Source organism: Cibotium barometz, chromosome 49, assembly GCF_041138505.1.
Source record: "Cibotium barometz isolate CiBa-2024 chromosome 49, ASM4113850v1, whole genome shotgun sequence".
Classification (NCBI taxonomy): Eukaryota; Viridiplantae; Streptophyta; class Polypodiopsida; order Cyatheales; family Cibotiaceae; genus Cibotium; species Cibotium barometz.
The window spans coordinates 43920951-43937446 of NC_141094.1; the positions used below are offsets into that span (position 1 = coordinate 43920951).

General features: G+C 35.8%; 1 long non-coding RNA gene across 1 annotated transcript; it reads left to right on the plus strand.

The window, feature by feature from the left end:
• Nucleotides 1–14612: 14612 nt before the first annotated feature.
• LOC147610615 (uncharacterized) lies at nt 14613–15628 on the plus strand. The gene is made up of 3 exons (XR_015264050.1): nt 14613–14811; nt 15096–15198; nt 15288–15628. It is a non-coding gene; the product is annotated as an uncharacterized LOC147610615 (long non-coding RNA).
• Nucleotides 15629–16496: the final 868 nt, after the last annotated feature.

Genomic DNA, 16496 nt, shown 5'->3' on the forward strand with positions numbered 1-16496 from the left:
TTTTTTTTGAATGCTATTGAAGTGAATTGATAATGTTAGTGAAGAGTTACATAATTTAATAAATGCTATTGAAGTTAATTTCCATTTATGTTTAAATTCTAATAGTTTTTATGTAATTTCTCTCTCTCAATCAAGAATGGGTCATACTCATGACCCATTCTCAATCCAAATCAAGCTTTTCATAAAGCTTTTCCTTAACCCAAGATTAAGCTATGCTTGAGGCCAAATTAATGGCTTTTTTCTATGCTTTTAGTTTATGTATATTGATGATTCAATCCTTAAACCTAACCAAATTCCAAATTGGATCCCATCACTACAGTGGTTGGGCGGTTGGCTAACCCATGGAATCGGATGGGGTTAGGCTGGACTGATGGATCCGTAAATCGAGATTTTAATTTCTATTATCACGATAGATGAAGTAAATCCCGGATAGAAATTGTTCTATGGATAGAAATCAATGGCTGTGCCTCTTGATGGGGAAAAAAGCGTTGATCCCAATGATCCAAGTGCAAGTTTCTTCCTTGAATTGACCAAGTACCGTTAAAGGTGCAGTCAGATCAGTTGATCCGTAATGATCTTGACTACGTTAGAGTAAAGAGTTATCTTGGTAGAATCGCCCATGCTTTCCGGGTAAAGGGAGTTTTTTCGGTTTCGGTTTTGGACAAACCGACGGATTAGTCTCTTGTCCGGATATCCGTGGGGGCGAGGCCCCGAGTGTGAGGCCCCTACCCGCGCACGATGTGCTACTTCCGCTGCTAGTACCCGAAATCTGTTGCGTGGTGGAGACCGGGATCCCACAGTTGGTATCAGAGCATTTGGTTAATAAAGATCAACTGAGAAGACAAATGTGTCAAAAATTTATCAAGAAACACAAAAAGGTTGTAATTGTGTGATATAAGTCATACAATTTGATATTCAAACTAAAATTCGTAATTTGGTAATTGGGTCTTCAGATGGAAGTACCACAATTATATAGAATCCCTGACTTGCTTGAGGCCTAGACATGATGGTATTTACCTTATAATTCCAAGGGCCGTGACTACCCGTATATACCGAGAGTATACTGCAGCTCTTTACTGACAGTATATACGAGTAAATCTAAGACTTGAAATTATAAGCGTTAATGCTATCCAGAGGATGATTTCGAATGTGATTGATATGATTTTTAATTCTGTTTGAGAATTGATGAATTGAATTGGATTCTGATTGAAAAATGATGATCCTTGAAATTTGGTTGAAATGTAATAAGCTGAGCGAAACCTCAATGAGGATGAATGACGAGTCTCTGTGATGATATTCGTAACTGGATGATGATAATGATTTCAGCAAATCACTATGAGATTAGTGGATTGTGCTGTCAGATTGCTACTATTAATACTTGACCGTTAGATCAAGTTAAGGGATGACAAATTGAGAACTTACTTGACTAAAATTCTCGTGGAGGAATGTTCAGAAGGAAATTTTTCTGTCTAATGGACCATTATCATATTAAAGATATGAATGATATGATCTGAATGAATTGTTGATGAGTTCTAAGGGATATTTATCCCAGTATTCTGTTGGGTTGACCAAAATATAAGGAACCCCAGAATAAAATTGGATCTTAAGAAAAAGAGTTATCCTCTACCTTGCGAGATGAGGACATCTCGCACTTTTTTAAGTGGGGTAGAATGTAAGATTCCTCCCCAACCTTCGAGGTATATAGGAGTAAGAATCTCCCTTTTGATCTTATAATTATTCCCTCTCTAAAATAAAAGAAAGATTCTATATTAAAAAAAAGAAAAAAGAAAAAAAAAAGAAGATCCTTTTCCTAGAATACTTCTCAGGAGTCCTACCTGTTTTAAGGATTCAGAACAATGAGTTCAGAAGTGAAAATCGGTGTTTTGGATACCACGGTTTTGGTTTTCATTCGAGTACGGCCCAAAAAGTTCTTTATCTCTTGGGAAGTATAAGAAGTTATCCCCCAGATATTGTGAACCTTATCTGAATTCAATGAAAGTAGGTGACTTAGCCTACAAGCTTCTTTTATCTCCTCATCTCAAAGTTCTTAATGCCTTCTATAGAAAAATGTGCCAAACCCAAATCATGGAAAGACGGTAAAACTTCAGTGGCAAGTTACCGTTGGCTTCTAGGTTACGCTAGCTCCTTCCTTTATATAAGTCGTAACTTTTACTTGTCGCTCACAGTAATCTTACTTCCATCGATCTCCCTTCTTCTTAATCTCCTTCATGGCTTGGCAACAGGAATTAGTTTTATCCATGATGATTTCTCACCTTCAAGACGCAAGCGAGTCTGTGAAGAAAGATTTTATAGAACAGTATGAGCGCTCACTTTTCCCTCACTTGGGAACTTCTGTAGCTCAGACCAAATGGCGGACCTATCAAAACATAACTAGGGTAACACCCTGGGGTCAGCAGCACTTTCGTAACAATGTCCGCTTGGCCATGGTTATTGAAGCTTTGGGTTTGGGTCTCCGATACTACTGCGTCATGAGATCAAGACATCTTGGGTTTTCTGAGCGGGTCTTCTTATTGGCGTGTTTTCTTCCTCATGAGAAGATATGCCTTTACCCCGTTTTTGGCTTACCTCTCAGAGGTCCTTTTGTTAGATCACCTCATACCACTGAGATAGGTGCGGCAATAACCAGCAGAATCATTCCCATAGATGAGTTACCCTATACTTGCGCAGCCTGTGAGTGCTGCTTTTGTGATCATATGATGGACGGGCTTATGGAAGTGTAAAGAGTTCTTCTATCCTTACTGTATAAGTTCCGAGAATGAATAAAGTTTAAATCTTGTTCTTATTTTGAATCTTGCTCTCTTTAAGACTTTTCTTGGTGGTTAACCTTGATTAAAATTTTTCTCTAAGTCTCATATTCGTGCATCTTGCGAAATTATCCCAGTTTGCGAGATGAGGACATCCCGCATTTTTTAAGTGGGGTAGAATGTAAGATTCCTCCCCCAACCCCCTTTTGATGTCTAGTATCTTCCCCTGTAATCAATCCCTCTTCAGAAATATAAAGACCTTGTTTCTAACTGTTTTAACCTAGAGAGAGAAAATATTCTAGAGAGAGAATATTCAGATTACGAATATTTTTGGATAGAAAAATAACTCATCTTATTAAAATAAGTTCCCCTGAAACAGAAATTCAAAAAGAACTTTCCAATGTGCAATTGGAATTAATTGGAACTGGGTATAAAGGACCTTAGCCTAAGGGTCTAGATTTTCAGAAATTTTTGGATTATGGTCCAATTAAGGTTCCTATGGGCCAATAGCATCAATCCATGTGTAGGGAGGAGATAAATCCAATTCGTAAAAGAAGATACCCAAAAATGAGTAAATGCTCACATAAGATGAAGAGTTGAAAATGTACAAGGTTTATTAGTAAAAAACTATGAGCAATATTAAAAACATGAGATATTTTGGGTATCCAAAAATGAGTAAATGCTCACATAAGATGAAGAGTTGAAAATGTACAAGGTTTATTAGTAAAAAAACTATGAGCAATATTAAAATGATTCCATTATGACACATATGTAAGGAAGGGGAGTTCTTTAAAGGAGGTGCATATTTCACATAAGATGAAGAGTTGAAAATGTACAAGGTTTATTAGTAAAAAACTATGAGCAATATTAAAATGATTCCATTATGACACATATGTAAGGAAGGGGAGTTCTTTAAAGGAGGTGCATATTTCACATAAGATGAAGAGTTGAAAATGTACAAGGTTTATTAGTAAAAAAAACTATGAGCAATATTAAAATGATTCCATTATGACACATATGTAAGGAAGGGGAGTTCTTTAAAGGAGGTGCATATTTCACATGCTTTAATGAGTTTTAAACTCATAAAAATTGAGATATTTCATCTCTCCTCTCTCCTCATTCAAGTCTAGTTCCAAAAAGTTAGCTTAACTGACCTAAAAATGGTCAAATATTGACCAAACTGATTTAGAAAATTCTAGAATCAGTTTGTTTGGTTAGGAGCTCAATTTTTCCTATAAATAGAAGCCTCCCCGTTGTTGAAAAAATGCATCGTTACTCTACTCCACCTAAGCCAAGAACTGTGAATTCATTTAATAATTCACTAGTTTTTGGAGCTTCCCTCTTTCTTCAATCCCCATTAGTGGCTCCATCAACATACTTAACCAATTGATTGGTTGGGGGCCTCTACCGTGAACAAAGAATCAAGCAATTTGTAAGGTAATTAGTGAATATTGATCTTTTCTATAATTTCTCAATGTTTCTCTCTTCTCAACCCCTCTCAAGCTTGAGAAGCTTAATTGGTATGGTTTTTTTTTGAATGCTATTGAAGTGAATTGATAATGTTAGTGAAGAGTTACATAATTTAATAAATGCTATTGAAGTTAATTTCCATTTATGTTTAAATTCTAATAGTTTTTATGTAATTTCTCTCTCTCAATCAAGAATGGGTCATACTCATGACCCATTCTCAATCCAAATCAAGCTTTTCATAAAGCTTTTCCTTAACCCAAGATTAAGCTATGCTTGAGGCCAAATTAATGGCTTTTTTCTATGCTTTTAGTTTATGTATATTGATGATTCAAGCCTTAAAGCTTTTAGTTTTCAAAAAGCTTTTCCTTAACCCAAGATTAAGCTATGCTTGAGGCCAAATTAATGGCTTTTTTCTATGCTTTTAGTTTATGTATATTGATGATTCAATCCATTATGGATGAATGATCCAATTAGAGATCATTTTAATTATTTCCTTAATGAAAAGCTTTATCCCTTAGAAAAATTGAGATTTATCAGTCATAGCAGCGGAGCTATGGTAAAATTTTTATAAAAATTATGCATAAAATAATTTCATTCAAAGCATAAAAAGAGGACTTCCTACCATATTCTAGGAATTATCATCCTAGATTAATTGAAAGATATTCATTGTAATCATAGAGAAATTGATTTTTATATTATGCATAATTGATTTTCATGCATAGAAGTATGCATAAAAGATAATTTTTTTATATTAAAAGTGTTACTTTTATCATTTTTAATTTTCATGCATAGAAGTATGCATAAAGAAAAAAATTTTATATCAAAAGTGTTATTTTTACCATTTTTATTTCATGCATAGAAGTATGCATAATGGTTAAATTTTTATATCAAAAGTGTTACTTTTACCATTTTTATTTCATGCATAGAAGTATGCATAATGGTTAAATTTTTATATCAAAAGTGTTACTTTTACCATTTTTATTTTTATGCATAGAAGTATGCATAATGGATAAATTTTTATATCAAAAGTGTTATTTTTATCAATTTTTATTTTCATGCATAGAAGTATGCATAAAGGATAAATTTTTATATCAAAAGTGTTATTTTTATCATTTTTATTTTCATGCATAGAAATATGTATAAAGGATAAATTTTTATATCAAAAGTGTTACTTTTATCATTTTTATTCATGCATAGAAGTATACATAATGAATAAATTTTTATATCAAAAGTGTTACTTTTATCATATTTGAATTTCATGCATAAGGATATGCATAAAAGTTGATTATTTTATTATAAAAGTGTGACTTTTATCATAATTGAATTTCATGCATAGAGGTATGCATAAAAAGTTGATTATTTATTTGTAAGAGTGTTACTTTTATCATATTGGATTTCATGCATAGAGGTATGCATAAAAGATATTCTTTTTATGCTAGTGTGATTTTTCTCATAAATGGATTTTATGCATAACTTAGATGCATAAGAGAAATTCTTTTATTCTAAAAGTGTAATTCCTACTAAATTGAATTTATGCATAAGAAGATGCATAAAAATTTGATTTTTAATTCAAAAGTGTCATTCTCATCTAAATTGAATTTATGCATAGGAAGATGCATAAAAGATTGAATTTTAATTCAAAAGTGTCATTTTCATTTAAAATGAATTTATGCATAAAAGATTGATTTTACTTCGGAAGTATTAATCTCCTTAAATGGAATTTATGGATAAGTAAATGTGTAAAGAAATCTTATATCAAATATAAGAATTCTCTTGTATTCTATAAATAGATATGAGATGTGATAGGATGTGATAAGAGGTGTATAAGAGGTGATAAGAGGTGATAAGATGAATTAAGATGTGATAAGATGTGTATGGGATGAGGTAAGAAGTGTATGTGATAGGATAAGATGTATATGGGTTGTGATAGGGCAAGAATGGATGTGATGTAAAAGATTAGATGTGAAGGCATATGGGGTTATATGAATGGGAATGTGGAAATGGATGTATGTATGTGGATGTGTGGATGTGGAGATGGGAGTATGGATGTATGAATGTGAAAATGGATGTATGCATGAAGATGTATATGCATAGATGGGAATGTGGATGTATAGATGTGAATGGGAATGTGGATGTGAATGTGGATGTAGATGTGGATGTATGGATGTGAATGGGAATGTAGATGTGGATGTATGTATGTATGTATGTATGTGGATGTATGTATGTATGTGGATGTATGTATGTATGTGGATGTAGATGTGGATGTATAGATGTGAATGGGAATGTGGATATGGATGTATGTGAATGTGGATGTAGATGTGGATGTATAGATGTGAATGGGAATGTGGATGTGGATGTATGAATGAGGACGTGATAATGGATGTATGCATGTAGATGTGGATATATGGATATGAATGTGGATGTGGATGTATGAATGAGGACGTGATAATGGATGTATGCATGTAAATGTGGATATATGGATGTGAATATGAATGTGGACGTGGATGTGGATGTATGGATGTCGATATGGATGTGTAAGTATGAATGTAGATATGGGATATGGATGTATAAATGAGGATGTGAAAATGGAGGTATACATGTAGATATGGATGTATGGATGTGGATGTGGATGTATGGATGTGAATGTGGATATGGATGTGGATGTATGGATGTGGATATGGATGTGTATGTATGAATGTGGATATGGGATGTGGATGTATAAATGAGGATGTGAAAATGGATGTATGCATGTAAATATGGATGTATGGATGTGAATGTGAATGTGTATGTGAATTAATGTGTCGTCGATATGAGGAAATGGATGAGAATGAGTACACATTGAATGGAATGTGGAATAAGTAATGTGGACTAAGGAGGGATAATGTGGAAAGACGAGAGTTCGATTTAGAAACTGTATTTTGTGACTGTTTGTAAGTGACTGTTTTATGTCAAGAATGCTAGGGAAGCATTTTGACCATCTTGTGGATTGTCATGAAGACCTAACTGTTAAAGTTGCAACTGCTGACGGAGAGTCAATGAAGGACGTCTCGCGTAGCAAGGTCGACCGAGGTCTTGACCAGCCTCTCGGTTCGATTTAAATGGTGAGCTTCCAGTACGGTGGATGAGGGACCAAGGAAGCGGCCTATGAGTGAAGCGCTAGGTCACCTGCAAAGGATCCTAGAGGGTGCTGACCATACGGTGCTCGGGCTCTGGGTCACCCAGGATACCCACGCGTGCGTCGAGGAAGATATTGGAACAAGGAGTAAGAGTTGTTTTGTGAAACCGGGCATGGATCTGGCTGATTGACCTTGCTGATCTTCAATGGATGAGTCCATGGCTCTTTATATGGATCTGTTGGTTGATCTTACTGATCTTCAACGAGAGTCCATCTTGAATTTTTATAAGTGATTATATTGCCGAGTATTATGGGCTAGGAACTATTGAAAAGGCCCCTGTGTGGACAAGTGGTGAGCATTCTAGTTGCCAATGATGCCATAGATACTCTAATGAAGGAATGATGGAAAATTATGAATCAACCGGATAAATTGGAAGATTGTGATCAGTGGTACTATGGTTTCATTAAAGGATTGTTTTAAAGTTAGCTGATGCTAAGAAAAAGGCAATTTCATATTGGATGTGTAAGTGGTGTGGCTAGTTTTATATTTGCATGAACTTTCGGCTAGGGGGCCTTGGAACTCTTTTCCTTGGTACCCGGGACAAAACCTAACCAAATTCCAAATTGGATCCCATCACTACAGTGGTTGGGCGGTTGGCTAACCCATGGGATCGGATGGGGTTAGGCTGGACTGATGGATCCGTAAATCGAGATTTTAATTTCTATTATCACGATAGATGAAGTAAATCCCGGATAGAAATTGTTCTATGGATAGGAATCAACGGCTGTGCCTCTTGATGGGGAAAAAAGCGTTGATCCCAATGAGCCAAGTGCAAGTTTCTTCCTTGAATTGACCAAGTACCGTTAAAGGTGCAGTCAGATCAGTTGATCCGTAATGATCTTGACTACGTTAGAGTAAAGAGTTATCTTGGTAGAATCGCCCATGCTTTCCGGGTAAAGGGAGTTTTTCCGGTTTCGGTTTTGGACAAACCGACGGATTAGTCTCTTGTCCGGATATCCGTGGGGGCGAGGCCCCGAGTGTGAGGCCCCTACCCGCGCACGATGTGCTACTTCCGCTGCTAGTACCCGAAATCTGTTGCGTGGTGGAGACCGGGATCCCACAGTTGGTATAAGAGCATTTGGTTAATAAAGATCAACTGAGAAGACAAATATGTCAAAAATTTATCAAGAAACACAAAAAGGTTGTAATTGTGTGATATAAGTCATACAATTTGATATTCAAACTAAAATTCGTAATTTGGTAATTGGGTCTTCAGATGGAAGTACCACAATTATATAGAATCCCTGACTTGCTTGAGGCCTAGACATGATGGTATTTACCTTATAATTCCAAGGGCCGTGACTACCCGTATATACCGAGAGTATACTGCAGCTCTTTACTGACAGTATATACGAGTAAATCTAAGACTTGAAATTATAAGCGTTAATGCTATCCAGAGGATGATTTCGAATGTGATTGATATGATTTTTAATTCTGTTTGAGAATTGATGAATTGAATTGGATTCTGATTGAAAAATGATGATCCTTGAAATTTGGTTGAAATGTAATAAGCTGAGCGAAACCTCAATGAGGATGAATGGGACGAGTCCCTGTGATGATATTCATAACTGGAATGATGATAATGATTTCAGCAAATCACAATGAGATTAGTGGATTGTGCTGTCAGATTGCTACTATTAATACTTGACTGTTAGATCAAGTTAAGGGATGACAAATTGAGAACTTACTTGACTAAAATTCCCGTGGAGGAATGTTCAGAAGGAAATTTTTCTGTCTAATGGACCATTATCATATTAAAGATATGAATGATATGATCTGAATGAATTGTTGATGAGTTCTAAGGGATATTTATCCCAGTATTCTGTTGGGTTGACCAGAATATAAGGAACCCCAGAATAAAATTGGATCTTAAGAAAAAGAGTTATCCTCTACCTTGCGAGATGAGGACATCTCGCACTTTTTTAAGTGGGGTAGAATGTAAGATTCCTCCCCAACCTTCGAGGTATATAGGAGTAAGAATCTCCCTTTTGATCTTATAATTATTCCCTCTCTAAAATAAAAGAAAGATTCTGTATTAAAAAAAAGAAAAAAGAAAAAAAGAAGAAGATCCTTTTCCTAGAATACTTCTCAGGAGTCCTACCTGTTTTAAGGATTCAGAACAATGAGTTCAGAAGTGAAAATCGGTGTTTTGGATACCACGGTTTTGGTTTTCATTCGAGTACGGCCCAAAAAGAAGTTCTTTATCTCTTGGGGAGTATAAGAAGTTATCCCCCAGATATTGTGAACCTTATCTGAATTCAATGAAAGTAGGTGACTTAGCCTACAAGCTTCTTTTATCTCCTCATCTCAAAGTTCTTAATGCCTTCTATAGAAAAATGTGCCAAACCCAAATCATGGAAAGACGGTAAAACTTCAGTGGCAAGTTACCGTTGGCTTCTAGGTTACGCTAGCTCCTTCCTTTATATAAGTCGTAACTTTTACTTGTCGCTCACAGTAATCTTACTTCCATCGATCTCCCTTCTTCTTAATCTCCTTCATGGCTTGGTAACAGGAATTAGTTTTATCCATGATGATTTCTCACCTTCAAGACGCAAGCGAGTCTGTGAAGAAAGATTTTATAGAACAGTATGAGCGCTCACTTTTCCCTCACTTGGGAACTTCTGTAGCTCAGACCAAATGGCGGACCTATCAAAACATAACTAGGGTAACACCCTGGGGGGGTCAGCAGCACTTTCGTAACAATGTCCGCTTGGCCATGGTTATTGAAGCTTTGGGTTTGGGTCTCCGATACTACTGCGTCATGAGATCAAGACATCTTGGGTTTTCTGAGCGGGTCTTCTTACTGGCGTGTTTTCTTCCTCATGAGAAGATATGCCTTTACCCCGTTTTTGGCTTACCTCTCAGAGGTCCTTTTGTTAGATCACCTCATACCACTGAGATAGGTGCGGCAATAACCAGCAGAATCATTCCCATAGATGAGTTACCCTATACTTGCGCAGCCTGTGAGTGCTGCTTTTGTGATCATATGATGGACGGGCTTATGGAAGTGTAAAGAGTTCTTCTATCCTTACTGTATAAGTTCCGAGAATGAATAAAGTTTAAATCTTGTTCTTATTTTGAATCTTGCTCTCTTTAAGACTTTTCTTGGTGGTTAACCTTGATTAAAATTTTTCTCTAAGTCTCATATTCGTGCATCTTGCGAAATTATCCCAGTTTGCGAGATGAGGACATCTCGCATTTTTTAAGTGGGGTAGAATGTAAGATTCCTCCCCCAACCCCCTTTTGATGTCTAGTATCTTCCCCTGTAATCAATCCCTCTTCATAAATATAAAGACCTTGTTTCTAACTGTTTTAACCTAGAGAGAGAAAATATTCTAGAGAGAGAATATTCAGATTATGAATATTTTTGGATAGAAAAATAACTCATCTTATTAAAATAAGTTCCCCTGAAACAGAAATTCAAAAAGAACTTTCCAATGTGCAATTGGAATTAATTGGAACTGGGTATAAAGGACCTTAGCCTAAGGATCTAGATTTTCAGAATTTTTTGGATTATGGTCCAATTAAGGTTCCTATGGGCCAATAGCATCAATCCATGTGTAGGGAGGAGATAAATCAAATTTGTAAAAGAAGATACCCAAAAATGAGTAAATGCTCACATAAGATGAAGAGTTGAAAATGTACAAGGTTTATTAGTAAAAAACTATGAGCAATATAAAAAACATGAGATATTTTGGGTATCCAAAAATGAGTAAATGCTCACATAAGATGAAGAGTTGAAAATGTACAAGGTTTATTAGTAAAAAAACTATGAGCAATATTAAAATGATTCCATTATGACACATATGTAAGGAAGGGGAGTTCTTTAAAGGAGGTGCATATTTCACATAAGATGAAGAGTTGAAAATGTACAAGGTTTATTAGTAAAAAACTATGAGCAATATTAAAATGATTCCATTATGACACATATGTAAGGAAGGGGAGTTCTTTAAAGGAGGTGCATATTTCACATAAGATGAAGAGTTGAAAATGTACAAGGTTTATTAGTAAAAAAAACTATGAGCAATATTAAAATGATTCCATTATGACACATATGTAAGGAAGGGGAGTTCTTTAAAGGAGGTGCATATTTCACATGCTTTAATGAGTTTTAAACTCATAAAAATTGAGATATTTCATCTCTCCCATTCAAGTCTAGTTCCAAAAAGTTAGCTTAACTGACCTAAAAATGGTCAAATATTGACCAAACTGATTTAGAAAATTCTAGAATCAGTTTGTTTGGTTAGGAGCTCAATTTTTCCTATAAATAGAAGCCTCCCCCTTGTTGAAAAAAACATAGTGTTTATGCATCGTTACTCTACTCCACCTAAGCCAAGAACTGTGAATTCATTTAATAATTCACTAGTTTTTGGAGCTTCCCTCTTTCTTCAATCCCCATTAGTGGCTCCATCAACATACTTAACCAATTGATTGGTTGGGGGCCTCTACCGTGAACAAAGAATCAAGCAATTTGTAAGGTAATTAGTGAATATTGATCTTTTCTATAATTTCTCAATGTTTCTCTCTTCTCAACCCCTCTCAAGCTTGAGAAGCTTAATTGGTATGGTTTTTTTTTTAATGCTATTGAAGTGAATTGATAATGTTAGTGAAGAGTTACATAATTTAATAAATGCTATTGAAGTTAATTTCCATTTATGTTTAAATTCTAATAGTTTTTATGTAATTTCTCTCATACTCATGACCCATTCTCAATCCAAATCAAGCTTTTCATAAAGCTTTTCCTTAACCCAAGATTAAGCTATGCTTGAGGCCAAATTAATGGCTTTTTTCTATGCTTTTAGTTTATGTATATTGATGATTCAATCCTTAAAGCTTTTAGTTTTCAAAAAGCTTTTCCTTAACCCAAGATTAAGCTATGCTTGAGGCCAAATTAATGGCTTTTTTCTATGCTTTTAGTTTATGTATATTGATGATTCAATCCATTATGGATGAATGATCCAATTAGAGATCATTTTAATTATTTCCTTAATGAAAAGCTTTATCCCTTAGAAAAATTGAGATTTATCAGTCATAGCAGCGGAGCTATGGCAAAATTTTTATAAAAATTATGCATAAAATAATTTCATTCAAAGCATAAAAAGAGGACTTCCTACCATATTCTAGGAATTATCATCCTAGATTAATTGAAAGATATTCATTGTAATCATAGAGAAATTGATTTTTATATTATGCATAATTGATTTTCATGCATAGAAGTATGCATAAAAGATAATTTTTTTATATTAAAAGTGTTACTTTTATCATTTTTAATTTTCATGCATAGAAGTATGCATAAAGGAAAAATTTTTATATCAAAAGTGTTATTTTTACCATTTTTATTTCATGCATAAAAGTATGCATAATGGTTAAATTTTTATATCAAAAGTGTTACTTTTACCATTTTTATTTCATGCATAGAAGTATGCATAATGGTTAAATTTTTATATCAAAAGTGTTACTTTTACCATTTTTATTTTCATGCATAGAAGTATGCATAATGGATAAATTTTTATATCAAAAGTGTTATTTTTATCAATTTTTATTTTCATGCATAGAAGTATGCATAAAGGATAAATTTTTATATCAAAAGTGTTATTTTTATCATTTTTATTTTCATGCATAGAAAATTAAACTTTTATTTTTATTATTTTCATTTTTATTTTCATCCAAACAATTTCAACAAAAAACTCACAATTAAACTTTTTATCAACTTTATACATATAACAACAATTTCATGCATAGAGGTATGCATAGAGAGACCATAGGTTGGCCCAATGATAGCTTCACCAAGATCTTTACAAGATAGAATACATGAAGGAAATAAAATATGTTTATACTTTTAAGGAAATGGAGGAAAGCCATACATTGGTGTGCAGTTTGTTCTCATTGGCAAAGACATTGCCTTTTGAAAGGAATACATTTTTTGGGAAAGAAAGGTTGCGGATGATGTCGGATGTGCAAGGTTTGGATATCATCTTTGGGTCATGGTGAAGGCTTTTTTAAGGTTTTCCAAGATTAATTTAAAGCTATGTATGTGGGGAGGATTCTCTTCAGGTGGTGAAGTTTCCTTTAACATCTTTGTTGATCTTTGTCCTTGATGGTGAAGGCATCATAGGTTAATCATGTGCAAAAAGATTTGGTAGCCAAGTTTTATCTACATATAAACACACACACAAGGATAACACATTATCATCTTTTACAACTACCATGGTGGATGCCACATGCTATGGTGCTCTCGGATAGTGGGGTGAGGAAAATGCCAATGGCATCTTAATATGCGACCAATTCCACATACCAAGTCAATGAAAATTGTCAATCTTGGTGGATGCTCAAAGGATTATCGGGCATTCTGGACTTATCAATTATTGACCATTGTGTGCTAAGGTTAGTAACATAAAATATCACCCACATGCAACACGCTATAGGACAAGTGTGGAGGCTTTACAAAAGGTTGGTTAACTGCATTGTGACTTCATAGCTGAAAGCTTGGATGATTGATCACATAGTCACACTTCAACATATGATATAGCCAAGAAGGAATGTGCAATGCAAGTCGATTTTTGTGATGTTCCCTTTTTTGGTGGGCCCCTATGCATGAGAGTAGTTCTACATATCTAGCAATAGTACGGGACTCACGCGATGCTACGGCATTGTTTGGAATGACATATATATTGCGAATCTTTTCCTAGGCGTGAACCCAAGCATGTTAGCTTCTCCTCTGAAAGTTTCAAAATTTTGGCTCCTCCTCCTACCACGTGTTAGCTTCTCAACCACTTGGAACCTTCACTTAATAGATGGAATAGATGATGTAGTGCCAAGCGGTAGCGCACCCACTTCCCAAGGAGGAGATTGTGGGTATGAACCTATCCCAATGACATTTCAATTGGACACTCCACTCTCTTTTTAAAAAAAGATTGAGGAAGTGCGTAATTATATTAAAATAAAGCGTTCAGCATTTACAAAATAACTTGCTTTTTGTTCAAGAAGCATAACTGCAGTGTCCTAAGCTAATTCAGTTTGGGAAACTCTGTTGTGCCTAATCTTATACGAATCAATTTCACCATGGGTTGAAGAGGAAAATATAACCAGAAAATTTTGAGGAGATTTCTTTTCACATCTGGGCGGCGCGCGTGTCTCAAGGTCTTCGTTTTTTCTCCGCGTACGCGTTATAAACGCGGACTCTCACAGGCTATAATTTTACAACGTTCTCTGTGTCTTCACTCGCCATCCTCTCTTTACTTCAATTCGCCTTCTCTTTCTTGATCGCCATCTTCTTCGGTTTCTGCAGAGCACAGCACCAGCAGCAATGGCTGACGATCCCAAGTACGCCTACCCTTACCCTGCGCAAGGTTACCCTCCTCAGCAGCAGCCTTACGGCTACCCGCCTCAACAACCACAAGGTAACCGCAACCTCTGCTTTTAGGGTTTCTCTTTCACCTTTGAGAAACTCTTTCCTATTGTTTCTGCGTTTTCAGGGTTTATGCGCTTTCTTTGAAGAAGTTCTTTCTAGGCTTTCTGTGTTTTTAGGGTTTCTGTGCTGCATCTTGAAAAATGTACTTTCCATCCTGGCTTTCTCGTAAGCAAGGATTTCTATACTCTAGGTTTTTTTTTTTGAAGGTTTCTGTGTTCCCTGCGATTTTTCAACGGTTTCTCGCTGTGTCTGAGATCTTTTTCTGTGTTTCAGGCTACCCCCCTCAAGGCTATTACCAGCAGCCTCCTCCTGTGGTGCCCCCTCCCCAGTATTCTCAAGCCCCTGCGCAGAAGAACACCGGATTTTTGAAAGGATGGTAAGCTCCAGTTGCTTTGCTCCCATTGTCTTGCTTTCTAGGTCTTCTTTATATATTTGCATGTCCAACTTTGCTGTTTTTCTACGCAGTTTGGCTGCTCTTTGTTGCTGCTTCCTTGTGGATGAATGCTGCTGTGATCCAACTATCTTCATCAACTGAAGATGTGTAGTGTTTGTTGACTTATTATTAGCCCTGACAACACCTCTTGCGCATGTGTGGGCAATGTATGTACATAATTTTTTTGACATAAGGATACGGTCTATCAGCTGAATGTGAGTTTTGGCTGTAGCATCTAACTTGGAAGACGTGTGATGGCACAATGTCAAAGATGTCGATGGACATCATGCATCCTTATTCTACCTTTCTGTGCGGCTATAATCTGTTTGGTTTTAAGCTATTACACGTTAATGTATTCTGGTTAGTGAGCCAATGAGGGCTGAGGACACATGAATACGTGCATCTATGCACATGCAACCACATGTGGACATAGCATGGTCCAATGTGGTAATAAGTGCACATGCGGGTACATCTGTGTTGGGGCACAGGTTGGCATTAGATGTTGTGTTTGCTTTGCAAAAATCGCTTCATGGTATTGTTTGATTGTTCCTTTCTTATGTTAACAAGTTTGGTGTGACTTAACCTGGCTGCTAAGCTTCAATTGGACGTATAACTGTGTGTGAACAAAATAGCTGCAATGCAATGCTAGATGATCTTTGACGACATATAGAGAAGTGCAGAGATATCTGAAGGTATAGTGCAACTGCAGGAATGCCTGGCCATGTGCATGTTTGCTGCTTGTATCATATCACGCCAACATATGATACTTTTGTTAATGCTGCATAGCGACTGTTTTAAGAACAATATCATGTACTACCTAGTTGAGAGAGAGAGAGAGAGCTACCTATTTTTGTGCCATCATTTTCATCCGCTAAGTCAGGTAGTTTGATCTTAGTTTTTGTCATTAATTGCGCTGCTTTATTGCAGTAGTGGGTTTGTTCAATTTTCCTCATCAAAAGTATCTTGTACCTGTGCTTGGCTAAAATGTTAGCTTGCCTTCAAGTTGGGCCTCAACCTTTTCGTCTCCTTGGAATCTTCCATCACCTTTACTTTGATTTGGAAACTCTTTCAGTTATGCCATGAATGGAATCCACATCCTTATGAGACTTGTAGGTTCTCCTGTTTTTGGTTCCTATTCTCTTGAAGATTCAATGTGCATGCTTTACATCTCAATCCTATATGCTTGCATACATACTGTAGTTCAATCTTCCTCATCGAAACCTGTGGTTGGCTAAAATGCT